Source organism: Narcine bancroftii, chromosome 5, assembly GCF_036971445.1.
Source record: "Narcine bancroftii isolate sNarBan1 chromosome 5, sNarBan1.hap1, whole genome shotgun sequence".
Lineage (NCBI taxonomy): Eukaryota > Metazoa > Chordata > Chondrichthyes > Torpediniformes > Narcinidae > Narcine > Narcine bancroftii.
Genome location: NC_091473.1, coordinates 110,673,849 through 110,690,457, shown reverse-complemented (window position 1 = coordinate 110,690,457; position 16,609 = coordinate 110,673,849). Strand labels below are relative to the sequence as shown.

The window sequence follows — 16,609 nt, the reverse complement described above, 5'->3', positions numbered from 1 at the left end:
TTCCAAAGCTCGTGGCCTTGTAGGCTGCAGGAAGAAAAGGCAACCATCCTGCCTGCCTGGTTAAGGGTAGTGGCCAGAGCTACGTCAGAGGTATCGCTTCCCACCTGGAAGGGTGCGTTCTCGACCACCGCATGCATGGTGTCCTTTGCGATGTAGCTCCAAATATAGTTGAAACCTGCCTGGGCTTTGACCGACAATGGGAAAGAGGTAGAATTTAAGAGGGGGTAGATCTTATCTGCATAGTGAGGGACCCACTGGGCCTAGTAGGAGAAGAAGCCCAGGCACCTCCTTAAGGCTTTCATGGTCCTCTGGATCGGGAGGTCTAACGGAGTGCTTTTGATCTTGGTCAAGGCCAAAGATGCCATTTTCTACCTCATAGCCCAGGATTGCCAGATGTTTCATCTAGAACACGCACTTACTGGAGTTGTATTTGAGGTTGTATGTGGAGAAGCCTCTGGAGGTTGGCGTCATGGTCTTCTAGAGAGTATCCATATCCAGATATGGTGATGTTGGTGAGATAAAGGATGATGGCCTTTGATCTGTACTCATTGACCATTTTGTCCATCTGTCTCTGGAAGACCGAGACTCCATTGGTGTTACCAAAAGGGACCCTTTGGAACTGATAGAGCCTCTGTCTGCCTCAAATGCTATGTAGGAGTATTCCTCAGAACGGATCGATATGCTGTTTTCAGGTTGATGGTTGAATAGACCCCATACTACACAATTTTGTTTATCATGTCCGAAATTCAAGGGAGGGAGTACTCATCCAGGAGTGTGAAACGATTAATTGCTTGGCCATAGTCAATCACTAGCCTGGACTTCCCCTTTCATGACTACCACCTGGGCTCTCCATGGGCTGTTGCTGGGCTCATTTATATTTTCTTTGAGCAGCCGCTGTGTCTCAGCTCTGATAAATTCCCGATCCCCACATTATATTGCATGCCCTTTGTAGCTATTGGTTTGCAATTGGGAGTCAGGTTCGGAAACATTTGGGGGTGGGGGGGAGGGGGAAGGGAATGAATATTTAGGGTGAAGAGACCACATGTGGAGTCCAGCTTTTGGGACCTTCCGTTCTGCACCGTGATTGAGGGAGTGGGCCAGAATACTCCATGGTCACAATTTTAAGGCGACACAAGAAGTCCAGACCTAGCAACACAGGAGCACACAAATCCTTCAGTGAATATAATCAGAACTTGCAAAACTCCCCCCCCCCCACCCCCCCCCCCCCCACTTTTACAGTTAGATGTACTATACAATACCCCTGGATCATCAGAAATTGCAAGTGAGAAGCTGGGAAAATATGATAGTCCGTTCGATACACTTTTAAGTTGTACCACAGAGCCGTCGCAGAGTTTATAAAGCTCTCAGTGGAGCCAGTATCTATTAAGCAATCAGTCAAATGTTCATTTACCCCACCTCCATCGTCGAGTTATTCAGTTGGTGAGATATTGCCTGATCCAGGACGACCGATGCCAGTGCTTCAGAAACCCCATCGGTCTCCATGCTAATGTCGACTCTCTCCTCTTAGCCTGTGGGCAGACAAGATGGTGTCGACCACAAGGCATGGGAAGATGGCCGGCCTCCATCTTGATCCGATGAAGGATTAGGTGGCGCTGACCTCGAGGTGTGGCAAAATGGCTACCGTGGGTTCTCGCAATGCTTCACTTCCGGTGATGGGTCCCACCATGAGGCGCAGCAAGGCAGAGGCCAGCCCTTCGGGATTCGGGCATGGGTTGAGTGATAATTTGGGGGTTGCACACACGGTCGCCCTCTCTGGGTTCCCTTTAGCCTGCAGACCTTCACCCAGTGCCCTCATGCACACATGGAATCCTTCACAGGGCTTCAGGTGCAGGGGTGCTGTGCTTGTCCACAGAAGAAGCATCCCCGGTTGTGTGTGGCCGCAGTGGTTGGTGTTGGGCTGTGGGGGTCACAGGTGCCCCAATGACCCGGTCCTCTGAAAGGGTGCCGCTTTCATCCATGACTGTATCAGTTCCTAGTTGGGCCCATTTGAGTGCTTTCGCTAGTTCTAGTAATTGCTGCCTCACATACTTCAACCTCACTCCTGCCATGAGGGTATCCCAGATTTGTTCCTCCTTTCTCACCCAGGCTGTGACCACTTCATAGTGGCAATTTCTGGTCAGGGACTTACCCGGAAGCTGCCAACGTTGAGAGAGATGGTACCTCACCAGCACATCATTCTGGGGCCTTCAAGCCTTCTATGGCTGACTTGTAGGTAGCACAGTCTCTGATGACTGCGTACACTTTGGAGCCAACTTGAGAGAGAAATGCTGATCTCTGGAGACTATTCGAGTTGAAGACTTTGTGTGGCCATCAGGTAGCACTGGAAGCATTCCAGCCAGTAGGTGAATTCCTCTGGGGCCTCAGGGGACAGAGGGTTGATCTGGAGCATACCTGGGTTCAGCAGGGCTTCCATCCTGCTTCAAAGTTAAGCTATTAAAATTGTAACATTACTGATTACACTCAGAGACAAATGAGGAGTACAAGTATGCTTTTAATAGTCCTCTGGTGAATCTGAGGTAAGGTGGGAAAACCAGGGTTTATATTGGGGTAGGTGAGGGTGGAGCCAGCCACCTGAACTACTCATAGACAGTGATTTCCGGTTCCCTCTCCCATTCTTGTTACCAATCATCTCCTTTGCCTTTTCTTCACTCCATAATCTTCTCCAAACTGATCATTTCATCTGCTCCTGAAGCCTGATTCCCTTTCCTCTCTCTGCCACATCCCCTCAAATGGTGGAGATTGCAAGGGAAAGAGCTATGATGCAAGTTTGGGCATGCAAAACTGGGGTTTGCAAGTTCCAACCTGTTAACTTTATAATCCATCAGATTCAGTGAATAAGGACACTCTCTCTCTCTCTCTCTTTTAATAACTTTCATGCAAGGAAGATTGAAGGACTATATATTTAAATATAAACAAGAGCAAGTCTAACTGATGCTATTAGATTCATTCCTCCATCAAATTATGGGCTTATTATGAGCTGCACTAATGGCACCTTGCTTCTTTTACAAAATATCACAGACTACAATTCAACCTCCCAGCACAGGTGACAGCCTGAAGCACTAGTCAGACCCACAGGGAAGCCAATCACTTAATAAAATAAGATTTTTTTTCCATCAATTTTTACATAGTGTTTTTATTTCTTAATAAAGGAATAAGGGAGGGAAGTGGGCTGAAGAATCAGAGGGTTCAGTGCCAAGAAATGGGGCTACACTTGTGTATGCAGATGTTTCAAATTCTCCAAAATAATAATGAAGGTATTTTCAGACCTTTCACTGATGTGATCCTGCAATGCAAGGATATTTATCTGGGGTTTTTCTTGAGTGCTGGCCAGCTCTGAGCTACGGTAATAATAAACCACTTGCATCTGAAAAAACATAATGTAGCTGCATAAAAATTACTGTGTACCATGTATGGCTAGGATTGAAAGTGAGGAAACTAAAAGCAACCAACATTTGGGCAGAATCAAAGAAAACTTCCTTGCACCGTGCTTTAAAAGTTTTTATTTAATTTATTTGAGCTGCTTTTAAAATGAAGGCAACATTTGTTCTTGCCTGAATTATGAACGTTTTATTTTGAGCAAAGTGGTGCTGAGCCCTGATAAACATGATGAAGTTTTGCCCTTCATCTTTTAGTACCAGCCAATAAAACTTCTAAAAAGGAATTTGGCATTGATTTCACACTAAGGGGAATGTACACTCCCAAGACTTGACTCCTTGCAATTTTTTTTTGAAAGCGACTTGCACTTATTTGCTGACTTTCATGATCTCAGGGTGTTCCAGTGTGCTTTAACCTTTTGAAAACAGAGCCTATACCAATCAGTTAAATTCAACAAAAAAATATTTTTGTATGTGTGGGTCTTGCTATACAAACCTAACTTGTTCATCCTCCATGGTGACATTGATTACACATAAATAAATAGGCCATAGTTCACTCATATAAGCCTACTTTGGAGTACATTGCACAGATCACCTCCTATTATTTTAGGGAGTTCAGAGATTTTAGCTTTAAAATGACCTTTTACTATGCAATGAAAATAGTTTTTTGCCCTGTTAATTCTGCCCTCAGGCAACTGATGAAGTTATTTCAGTTTCCTCACTTTGTTTATATTCTTCCTTTCCAATTGCTTTTCAAAAGTTCCTTTTGTTTCCACTTGCCTTGTCCATGATCAGAGGAAGATCTAGGTCAAAATGTGGATCATTTTGGTGTGTGAAAATCCTCATGCCTTAATTTCCTTCTAGATTCCCCTGGAGATATTGAAAAGATATATTTCACCAAAAAAAACTTCCTATATGGGGGTGGCGGGGGGGGGGGGGGGGGTGGAGAGAGTTTTTGTTAATTTACACCACTTTCACCAATCAATGGGTATAATCTTTGATTCTTCATTCCCTTAAAAGCCAAAATGAGATTTATCCCTTAACCTGCAAAGTTTCAGGGAAAAATGTCTTGCTGATTCAAATCCTTTTTGATAACTGATGCACCACCAATCACTCAGGAGGCTATGGTGCAGAAATCAATAGGCTTTAATTCACTTGAGAATTATCTCAAATTTTTGGTTGTCCTGCACTCAGTTGCGGGGGCAGTGGAACAGTTATCTTTATACAGGAGCCTGTGGGGAGGGGTCACGGGTACAACGGGCCAAAAGATATACCTGACCAGATAATTATATATGACACAATAACCAAAACTTTTCATTCTGGTGTAATTCCAAAGGCTGGGCTCACTATAATCGCCTTATTAACTTCTCTATAAAGGACACCTAGAATTTTGTGCAATATTTTGAAGCCATTACCTTGCACAGATTGAACATCACTTTTTCATTCATCCCAGAAGTCCTATCTTTTTAGATTTTCTGTCTGCATTCTCAGTTTTAGAGTTATAAATTTTAGATGTACACCAAAAAAAATTAAAATTAAATAGGAACATAAACTTCAAACTATGGTGAAGAACAGGTCTCTAAAACTGATAATGCAGACAGAAAATAATGCAGTAATTTCTTCTCTCAGAGGGTACAGAATCTCTGGAATTCTCTGTCCCAGAGGATGGTGGAGGCCAGATCTATTTAAAGTAGAGCTGAATAAATATTTCAAAAATTGAGGAATGGAGGATTATGGAGAAACAGCAAAGAAGTGGGGGGGGGGGGGGGGCCATCATAGTTCAACCACGATCGCGTTAAATGGCAGGGTAGGCTTGAGGCACCAGGTGACCCATTCCTGCTCTCATCCTGTTACGTTTTTGGATTTTTAATTATCAGGGGTAAATAGATGTTTCACAAATTGGCAGGATATGAATGCTTATGGATGCATCCCAGGGATCTGTTCCAGAACTCTTCATTACTCATTTATATAAATGATTTAGACAGTGACTCAAGTTGATACTGAAGTTTTTGATGGGATCAAATTAATGTGGAGTGGAAAAAAAATTCCACAGTGAAAAACAATGTAGAAACTTTGAGAAAGCAAAGATTAACTCTGTGGGTAAACGGCATACGACTCAATTCAGTGAAATGTAAAGCAGTACATTTTAGAGGAAATCATAGCCAAGAAAATCAATTGAACAGAGTATTTTTAAAAGTTTCAACTGTTACAATTTAATTCCCTAAAACAACTCAGAATTTTATCACACACTCACATGAAGCATAATGGGACTGTTGAAAAGTACTGAGCACATAATGTACATACACATCTCTTGGGAGAATGACCAGGGTTAATTGTGGGCCAGACAGGGAGGGGGGTCTGAATGCCATGATCCCCTCCCTGTGCTGTTTAAGGGAATTCCAAGAATTGTCAAGGAGTCATGTGGAGCTGGATGTTGTGGTGACAGTACGTGAAGAATGTTACTGGAAGTCCTGAGTGATTTTTTTTTTCCCCACTGAAACTGGAGCTGAAAGTTGCATTTTAATTAATCACGACATTTAATGCCACAGGGCCTTGAGAATGACCAGGAGGAGCAGAGTCATGGGGGTGTTATCTTGTAGAATATACTTTGAGGAGGAATCAGGTGGCTTTGGGCAAGACTATGTAACTTCATGGAGTAATGATCCTATCTCCAGTTTGCTGAGGAGCAATTCATGAACAGCCTTTACATTTTATAAGTCTGTAACCCTGTGTAGGTGGAGGTCTGGCCACTTACCTGTGCCTGGACTTTTCCCCTGGAGTTGTGCCAAGCCCCTGGTGTGTTGGTTATGCATGCATGGCACATCTTCCGTTTTGGGGCTCTGCCAATGGCAAGTCACAGTGTAATTCAGCTCCTGTTACTTGAGCTGATGTGAGGGTTTACATTGACTGCACTTATTGAAGGTTTAGAGAGCAAGAGCCTGCACCAACAAGATACATAAATCCAGAATACTCCCCATGATAGTCCCTATTCTGTGTAACCAATGTTAAAACCAGTCATAATCAATACCACCTTATTTTATTTCAGCCATGAATGGCTCAGGAGTGTTTCTTCATTGGCTCCTCAAACCTGCCGAGATTCTTGCTTATGGTGGAGAGCCAAGGGGGGAAGGGATATGAGGAGCTTAGTGGGTAGTATAGTTGTGGTCCTCCATGTGATTCTGCGGACAGTGCTGCTCAGGAATAGGAGTGATTCTGCACTTTGCTATATTCTAGCAATTGTCAGGGTTCATTCCTCTGTGCAGTTCAACAGCAAGAGTCAAGTGAAGGCACCAAGTAACAGTGCAGCAAATTCAGCTTTAGATGTGTTGTTAGAACCTGCTTTAAACCCCTGATAGACATGTGAGGAGCCCAATCTGGTCATTCAGAGCACAAACAGAGGCAATGTGTGCCTGAATGCAGCAAGGACCTGCCTTAATTTGGACTGGCATTGATAATAGACAAGTCCCAATGGTGCTCCACTCAACCCTAGTAATGATCATCTGCTACAGCTTGATATTCAGTGACATGACCATTGTCCACTTTCCTGATAACAACACTCTGGGGTTCATCATTGACCAGAAAATCATTTAAATTCCTGTAATTGTAAAAACAAAATGAAAGCATTAAAAAAACATAACGAGGGGGTTAACTCCTTTCTTACTGATGCAGCTCCATCTCCTGCAAGTCACAAGTTAAGGCTATGACTGAGGGAGGATTGGGCATCCTCCTTTGGTGTCCATTGGACACAGGCTATGTGGAAGCCTAAGTCATAATCAACAATACACTCGCCTCTTGATGACTGAGCCTGTGGGCACAGAGAAGGCAGCCTGTTTGCCGCTATGGCCTGCCCATGTGATCTGTTCCTGCAAGGGAGAGCAAAGTGTGTGTGTGACATGGCTCTTGGGCTTAAGTGTGGCAGATGTAAGCACAGCAAGAATGATAATCGTGAGCGCGAAAGATTCGTGGCTGCTTTCACTGATGTTAACCTGGCGTGTGCATGTGTAAGTTGGGACTTGGCACAGGGACCAAGCCTTCAAGGAGTCACCTTAGGGATTCATCTTCCAGTTCAGCTTCTCTCTACTTCTAATGAAATTCTGGATCTCTCACCCCAGATATCTATCCCTTTTCCTGGGTTCTAATTGTCTTCCATTAGGATTTTGTAGTTTTTGACAGCAAAACTGCCTCTCTACTACCATTCCTGTGTCATTATTTTCAATGGACTTTCTCAGGCTGCAGAGTTGGATTTCAGAATCACCCCCGTCTGCTCCAAAGCCAGCATCTATTTGCCTATCAGCAACCTTCCCACCTTGATTGCGAACTACTCCCAACTGGGATTCGAATTCCCATCATCTCCTCTGACCTCCTGCAAACAGATGGCCCCCTCTTACATAAACCTCCTGCAGCCCCTCTCCCTTTGCTGCTAAATGTTTATTAATTTTGAAAGCATCACGATCAGTGCTTCCTGATAGGCTCTATCAATGATGCCAAAGCTGTAGAGTGAGGAACGATAGGCTTTATTATACTTTAGACGTAGCTGGCCCAATTCCGTGCTCGACTGAGGACAGGGAGAGGGAGGTCGGCCTTTATTCCAGGGTCACAAGGGGAGTGAGTGAGCAGTGGGGGACAGGCCAGCTATCCATCGGCAGTTACACATTCGTATCACCGCTAAATACGTTTGCACTTGTGCTGTCTGGGCATGAGAACCAAGCATTGTTTGAACCAGATTCCCCAGCAGTTTTTATGTGTAATATCATCACAGACCAGAATCTTCTTGTATTTAAAAGCACTGGTTATTTTGAAATATTGTGGATGAGCAAAAAGGTAGATAATGTCTCTCTTCATGCAGTGAGCTGCTTCGTTCTCTTTATTCACCCTTCTTGCCTTTGCGCTGCTCATCCACTCCTTTATCCTATGATGTATTTGACTTTCCACATTATTTTCATTTCTGTCAGAATTTATATGGGGAATTTTCATCCCCCAAAACAGGTTTTAGATCATTTTAAATGTAAAAATACTAAACAGGAATCCAATTTGCCAAATTTGGGAGATGTTGGATGGTTTGAAAGGCCTGCAGCAAACACACTTGTCCCTACAACTTCACCAGGTGCTAGAAATACCTGGAACCTCACCACGGAGATCTGCCTTCTCTGCTCCCTGAGAAATCATTCTGACCAGCATTGCTCCTGGAACCCCATCAGCACTCTAATTACATTTAAAATCCCAGTGCACTTTGGGCTTTTCTGAACCCCAATTCAGAGTTCCATGGTGATCAGTTTCTCCTGTGATCCAACTTCTTCCTGAGCACCATCTTACACCACCCAATAAACTAGATTACCACAATCTCGTCTCCTTATGAATTGGCCATCCTTGAATTAATATGTTACCTTTGTTCTCCCTCCCTCCATAAGATGTCACCTCATGATCATTAACACTTTCATTGTACTGCAAATTGCACTCCTTCCCCCAACCCCTGCACTGATTGAATCTCCCATAGCCACCATTGCATCAGCATTTGTCCTCAGTTTACTATGGACAGTGTAGGTTAACAAAGCAGATGATAAAACATATCGGATTCTGGACTTTGTGTATAGTGGCAATAAAGGTTATGTTCAACTGTTACAAAACAGTGGTACATCATCAGCTACAGTATTGTGAGCAATTCTGGGCTTCTGACAGCGCTGTTAGTGCAATGCTGTTATAGCGCCAGTGACTAGAGCCAGGGCTCAAATTCCATGTGGTCTATAATGAGTTTGTACATTCTCCCCGTGTCTGCATGGGTTCCCTCCTTCTCTTCAAAAACATACTGGGGTTGGAGGTCAATTGGGTGGCACAGACATGTGGGCTTGAAGGTCCTGTTACTGTGCTGTATCTCTAAAATGTATAAAAAAAGGTAAAGACACAAGAAGAAATCCAAGCCCTTAGAACCAGAATAGAGACAGCTTCTAATAATGTAGGTGAAGGTAATAACCTGATTTTGCTGGAGAAATTGGGATTACTTTCCTTGTCGCAGGGAAGGTTAAGAAGTGATTGGATGTTTCCAAAATTATAAAAGGTTTTAACAGAGCAAAGAGAAATTGTTTAGTGCAGTACAAGACTTCTGAACTAATAACATCGCTTTTAGGTCATTGATAAGGGAATCAGCGAGATCTTGCAAACAATTTATGCAGCAAGTTCTTAGGATCTGAAATGCACTGTGTGAAACAATGGTGAAAACAGATTCAGCAACAATATTTAAAAAGGGAGATGAACATGGATAAAAGGTAAAATGAAAAGTTTCAGAGAGGCAAAAAGTGGGATTAATTTGCTGTATCGTAGAAAAATAGATGCAGGAGTAGGCCATTTAGTCCTTCAAGCCTACACCGCCATTCAATATAATCAGTACCTGGTTCCTGCCTTCTCCTCATACCCCTTGATCCCCTTAGCCACAAGGGCCAAATCTAACCTTCTCTTAAATGTTGACAAGGAACTGGCCTCAACTACTTCCTGTAGCAAAGAATTCAACAGATCCACTACCCTCTGAGAGAAGAAATCTTTCCTCATCTCAGTCCTAAAAAATCTTCCCCCTTATCCTTAAACTGTGACCCCTGATTGTGGTTTTTCCCAGCATTGGAAACAACCTACCTGAGTCTAGTCTGTCTAAACCCTTTAAGAATTTTATGTTTCTATAAGATCCCCCCTCAATTTTCTAAATTCCAGAGAAAACAAGCTTAGCCTATTCAACCTTTCTTCATATGCAAGTCCTTCCATCCCTGGTATCAGTCTAGTGAATCTTCCCTGCACCCCTCCATGGTGAGGATATCCTTCCTCAGATAAGGTGACCAAAACTGCATGCAGTGCTCCAGATGTGGTCTCACCAAGGCCCTGTCCAGCTGCAGCAGGATCTCCCTACTCCTGTACTCAAATCTTCTCACTATGAACACCAACATACATTCGCCCTCCTCACCGCCTGCTGCATCTGCACGCCCACTTTCAACAACTGATGCACAGCAACACCAAGTCTCGCTGCATCTCCCCTTTTCCTAAACAGATAATCATTTAGATAATAGTCCTCTTTCCTGTTCTTACCTCCAAAGTGGATAAACTCACATTTATCCACATTATATTGCATCTGCCACATCTTGGCCCACTCGCCTAACTTCTCCAAATCACTCTGCACCCTCCTAGCATCCTCAACACAGCCAACCCTACTATCCAACTTCGTGTCATCTGCAAATTTTGAGATATTGCTATCTATTCCCGCATCAGAGTCATTGTTATATATTGTAAACTACTGTGGCCCCAGCACGGTCCCTGCGATACCCCACTAGTCACTAGCTGCCATTCCAAAAAGAACCCATTTATACCTACTCTTTGCTTCCTGTCCATCAACCAATTCTCTATCCACCTTAATACCATACCTCCTATACAGTGCTTTTCAAGTTTGTATGCTAGTCTTCTGTGTGGAACCTTATCTACTGCCTTACTAAAGCCCAGATATACCATATCCACTGATTTCCCCCCCCCCCCATCCCCTCTACTGGTTACATCCTCAAAAACTCTATTAGATTAATCAGACATGATTTTCCCTTCTCAAAACCATGCTGACTCCGTCTGATGATACCACTACTCTTCAAATGTACTGCGATTGCATCTTTAATAACTGATTCTAGCACCTTCCCTATGACTGATGTCAGGCTAACTTGTCTGTAGTTTCCCAGTTTCTCTCTCCCTCCCTTTTTGAAGAGCAGAGTTACGTTGGCCACCCTCAAATCCTCAAGAACTAATCCAGTATCTAAAGAGGTTTGAAAAATTATCACTAATGCATCCACTAATTCCTTGGCTACTTCCTTCAGTACTCTTGGATGCAGACCATCCAGCCCTGGGGATTTATCAGTTTTTAATCCCTGCAATTTAACTAATACAACCTCTTGACTTACAATTATTTCCCTTATACCCTCCCTCACATTATGTCCCTGATCCTCAACAATTAGTTGTGTCCTCCTTGGTGAAGACAGAACTAAAGTGGTCATTCAGACAGTCTGCCATATCTTTGTTCCCCATGATTAACTCACCTGTTTCTGTCCGCAACGGACCCATATTTGTCTTAACCAACCTCTTTCTCTTAACGTATCTATAAAAACTTTTACAGTCATTATGTTCCCTGGCAGCTTCCTCTCATAATCACTTTTACCTTTTGTAATTAATCCTTTTGTCCTCTTCTGCAGAACTCTGAATTTCTCTCAATCATCAAGAATTTTTTTTTGGGGGAGTGACCACAACTATGCCATGTTGTTGTATGAATGCAGTCTTGATTAGTCATTTGCCTAGATTTATGGTGAACGTTTAGGGAGGCATCCAAAAGAAACTTATCTCTACCTGAGCAAATTTTAATTCCATTGTCAGCAAACATAACTGCCTGGTTCAGATGAGAAAAATGAAAACAGCGTCAATTAGAGAATTGCAGAAAGTTGCATGTTCTTTTTCTCGATTGCATCCATCCATCCATAAAAATCGACAGGTGCTTCCTGCACACTGAAAATTTGCAGAGCTAAATTGGACATAGCTAAAAGTGGGCAGAAATCCAACAAGTGTTTCTATCCAAACGTCCAAAAGAGTTTGATGAATTTACACTTGAAAACTGTCCAAGTTCAGTTGGGAACTCTAATCTCTGGGGCTGGCGCATGGGAGCTCTGAGGTTTGTGGGGTTGTTGAGCACTGGGGGTGTGGGGCAGGGAGCTAGGGACTGGGAGCATTGCCATGAGTACTAATTTCAAAGAAATATGAGAGGGTTTGACTTTGTTTAAACATGCTCAGCAATGATCCATGTAATGTGAAAATAAGTATGATATGTATGAGGTTGGCAGGATGGCCTTGATCTAAGCAAATACAGTGGAATTTACCATGATTGACTTGAAAGACCATTAGGTTGACCATCAGATGACCATCAGATCCTATGTGTATACTTCATACTGCTGCATTGTTAATCAGGCAGACAGAAGTTGACAAACAGAATTATAGATCTGGAATCAACAGATGCAATATGTCTACCTCTCCTGGGTCTGAAAAGCATTCCTCTGAAGTGGCATGTTGTGTTGACAGTTAAAACACCAAATAAACTAAGGAAATAGCAAAATACTCTCAATTCGCAAAAGTTGAGTCAAGCCTGATTCAAAAATTGAATGTCACATAATAAAGAACCATTTTTAACTGTGATTTGCTTCAATAATGGGTTTAAGTCATCCAGTAGCCAATACAAAGTATCAGCCAGACATCTTGGATCTCTCAATGGGCCAGCCTCTTCAATTCCACTTCCATTCCGATACCAACATGTCTGCTGTACTGCCAGGTTGAAGCCACTTGCATATTGGAGCAAAAGTACCTTGTATTCTATCTTGGCAGTCTCCAACCAGATGGCATCAACTTCTCCAATTTCTGATAACCTTCTCCCTTGTTTTCTCTCAGACTTTTACATTTTTTATCTCCCTGACCCATTCCTCTTCTCATTTCCTTACCCCTCTCTCATGCTCTCTATCTCCCTGCCACCCACACCTTCCTTCCTTCTCCGTCACCTGTATTGACCTATCAATGTATGCTTCTCATTCCCCCTCTTTCAAACGGACATCTGATGATGTCTTGCTCTTGATGAAAGGTTTTGCCCAAAACATTGACTATCTATTTCCTTCCATGGATACTGAGTGAGTCACCAAGTTCCTCCAGTATTTTGTGTTGCTCCATTTTTGCAACATCTGCAGTTTCTCTTGTTAACCTCATAATAGTGTTAACTACATAATAGACTTCACTCACACATACTATAAACCGTCACGCCTTTCTCCTCAAATGTACATGCAAGAATATACAACACACACTTACCATTCAACACCAACCTCAAACTCACTTACCCCATACAGACTTCAGAATTCAGACATGTCACATTTCTCATATACAATTCTCAGTTTCCTGTCAGCTTTGTTTTGCAATGGATCTATCAATCTTTCACTGCCTGGGATGATGAGCAACTCTCAGATCCTATTGAGTCGTGTGAGCCCAGTGCAAATGAGGCCTCACACTGCTGGTAAATTGACTTTCCAGACAGTCCATTGTTTGAAATCATCCCATTTCCTCTGGCTAAAGTGTTTGCCGAAATCAGGTATGCACTGTATGGACCAAATTAACATTCCATGCTGAGAAAGGGTCCTGAAAAATATGAGACTTAGACTCTCATTATAAGCATTTAATTTGTATTATGCAAAATGCCAAATTGATCATTATATTGAGGGCACTGTGATTTATTTGCAGTATAAACTGAAAATAATTAATTCCAAAATAATAATTGCTTTAGTATTCATTAGTTCCCTTCTTCCCACCTCTTATCTGTCTACAACTCATAATGAATATTGGTGGCACAGAGCATTGCAGAACAAAGTACCAGTTTAAGAAATATGGATATTAACTCAGTTTGATCAGCATTGAATAGAAGAAAGTAAAATAAATGTTTTGCAGACACTTTTTGAAGGCCATTTTATCAGATTAGTTTATGCTTACTTGTTTCTTTTTCTACTTTATTACTCACCTCAGAACATTAATTTGTCACATTAATTCCAAATTATGCTGTATTGAAATGCATATAAAAGTGCTGATAATTCAAACTTTGAGTTTATTAGTCTCCTGAGGCTCATTTTTCCAAGGTTGTCATGGTTGTTAAGTAATGGAAACCTAATAGCAAAATTTGCAGATTTGCATTGATAAATTGGTGTGACCTATTTGGATAATGCAACTTTGAGTACTGATTTAAAGCCATTTGCTTTCCTTTGGTGTTCCAGCTCTAACTCAAAAGAGATACCAAATTCAGCTTTGTTGCAAGCTTCTGCTACATTGGTTCTTATAAGGTGTCTAATGCAAGTGCACATTTATGATGTGCAATGCTAATTTAAAATCAACACTGATTTTTGAATTTGAGTCAGACCATGCTTTCTTTAAACGCTATACATTGGAATATGAATTAAAGCCACCTCTCATATGTCACCACTATATACATGGAATATTTCACCTTGTTAAACCTTAGCACAGAAATGTGTCAGATGCTGTTCATGTTATCTGTTCCTGCATCCTCAGGGCAAACACTGGAGTATCTTGGCCTGCTAAAGCGACCAAATCCATGAACTTGAATACATTGGCCTCCTTCAGACTTGACCTTGGAGATCCTGCAAAACCTCGCAGTTTACATCCAATGTATATACAGTAAAATCCCCATTGTGTAGAATTCAAACAACTGGCAACCCCAAGCAACCGGCAAAAAAAAAGATGAAATTAATAAATAATGATAAATTAAAATAAATGATAAAAAAAATAAAAGTTTAAAATTGTAAATGTTCTCCAAAGCAACACACAGATCCTTGGTGAAGATGGGAGCCATAAATATTCAGATGAAGATTCAGCCAGCGGAGCTTTCCAGTCGTGCCCTGTCTGCAGCAGCTGTTTGAATAAAGTTGTTTGAATAAAATGGCGTCGCCCAGGATGAAGAGCTGGTTGATGTTGGTGGGGGTGACTCTCCCTGAGTGTCTCCCTATTGCTGCTCAGTAAGTCTTTATTAGTATATAGTCCAAGACTATCTCTATTCAAGGGCAACTAACTAGACATTTGTCAGAGAGGAGTGGCAGTGTAAAGATTGTTGGCTTCACTAAGCTGCAGGTCAAGCAGGTAGCTTATACCACTTCAGAGATATAGGACAAGGTGAAGAGTTTCTAGTAGTTGTGCAATCATAAAAGGTGCTTCATGGTATCCTGGCTACAGTCACTGATACCCTATGATCATTATTTGCTTCTCTCTCTACTTTGAGTTATGTGGACAATTAATGAATTCCTACTGGGTGTTGAAAGTGATTCACTAATAACATCTCTTATATTCAGTGAGTTACTCATGGGTATGTGTTCAGCATGTTCACAATGAAGGCCACATAAAGTATCACACTGCAGATCATTTGTGTGCTCACCAATGATTGTGTGTCTCTGTCACCCCACTGGGCTCTCAAATAGGCAGCTAAAGAAGGCTCACATTCTGTGATGGCCTGCTGTATGGTGCATAGCCTCCCTTCTTGCTGCCTCAGTCCTTGATGCTACCCATATGGCAAGTATCATAGAATCAGGCTGTTCAGCCCTACTCTTCAATACTGACATGTGTGAAGTCTTCCATATTAAAAAGTCATCTTTGACTCATCCAGTTCTTTCCAAGTGACATCAAGAAATGGCTGAGGCCAAAGTTTATAAGACCAGAAAATGTTCTAGCTGTCATACAGAAGACCTGCGCTGTGGAGGAGCCACAGCTCTAAGCGAACAATTACATCACTGGAATCTACCTCTCAGTGTGGAAAATTGCTAGGGTTGTCCTGTCCATAAGAAAATAGGGAGAAATTGAATCTGACCAATTACTGGCTGCAGTCTCATCTCAGTCATTAGCTAAGTGGTGCAAAGTATCCTTGACAGTGCTATCAAGAGGTACTATTCATCAATAGTTTGCTCATTGATCTTCAGTTTGGGTTTTGCCAGAACAGCTCAGTTCCAGACCTCATTGCAGCCTGCATCCAAATGTGAATCAAATTGCTGAATTCCATTAGTGAGATGAGATAGAATGCTTTTGACATCAAGGGATTTTTTTGCCAAATGTGGCATTTTCACATTAATTTTTGGAACCTGCCGAGCCAACCTTTATAGCTTAAATTATAGTTGCAGCTTTCTGATGTAGATCTTCTCATGATGGTTTGGGTATGAAGTTCCAGGAATTGGACACAGTGAAGCTAAAGGATCAGTGTATTTCTCCAGATGTTGTGTGGCCTGGAAATAACTTGCAAGAAATAGTGATCCACTGCCTTTTCTGACCTCATCCTTTTTTTGATGATTGGGTTGTGGGCTTTGGAGGTGCCATTCTAAATTATTACAATACATTTTGTACACGGTACACACTGCAAATACTGTGTACCATGGTGGAGAGGATGAATGTTTGTGGTGGTTGATGGGGTGTCTATTAAGGGCCCAGTTGAGATTCTTGAGAGTTGTTGATAGGTGAACTGCATTTTGTTAGTCCCCTGTAACTCAATGAGCTCTGGCAAACTGAAGTTCATGTGGGTCAAGGGGAAAATAATCAAATGGATGGACTCCTGGCTCACAAGAGAAAGGAAGATTATTCTGATTGTGGAATGTCAATCATTCCAGGCTCAGGAAATCACTACACGAGTACTTCAG

At 42.1% G+C, this 16,609-nt stretch overlaps 1 long non-coding RNA gene across 1 annotated transcript in view; it reads left to right on the top strand.

Moving 5' to 3' along the window:
- The window catches only part of LOC138762778 (uncharacterized), a 63,560-nt gene extending 48,834 nt beyond the window's left edge, over positions 1 to 14,726 (top strand). The window contains exon 2 of the long non-coding RNA XR_011357135.1: positions 14,487 to 14,726. This is a non-coding gene — a long non-coding RNA (uncharacterized lncRNA). The remainder of the gene's footprint in view (positions 1 to 14,486) is intronic.
- Positions 14,727 to 16,609: the final 1,883 nt, after the last annotated feature.